Genomic DNA, 351 nt, shown 5'->3' on the forward strand with positions numbered 1-351 from the left:
ACAGTAGGCATAGACACAATACAATGAAGAAAAAAAAGGGGGGAAATAGAAGCTCTTGATACTGCAAGTATGTTCACTCCATATATACCAAGACACTATAAACATAACCACTAGGTATTTTATACAATATATAAAATAATTATATACACTACCATATTAATTATACAAATTAAACAAGAAAAGGAATAATACTGTCATGAAGATACTTTAAAAACCTCAACACGCACGGATAATAAGTCACCTTGTGATATGATACTGAGAACACAGTGCACTAATTCAGACAATCTTCTACCAGAGCTATACCTCTATTCACATTTAATATTGTGACACCATAGATTACTTCAGATGTGA

This window comes from Penaeus monodon, chromosome 34, assembly GCF_015228065.2.
Source record: "Penaeus monodon isolate SGIC_2016 chromosome 34, NSTDA_Pmon_1, whole genome shotgun sequence".
NCBI lineage: Eukaryota > Metazoa > Arthropoda > Malacostraca > Decapoda > Penaeidae > Penaeus > Penaeus monodon.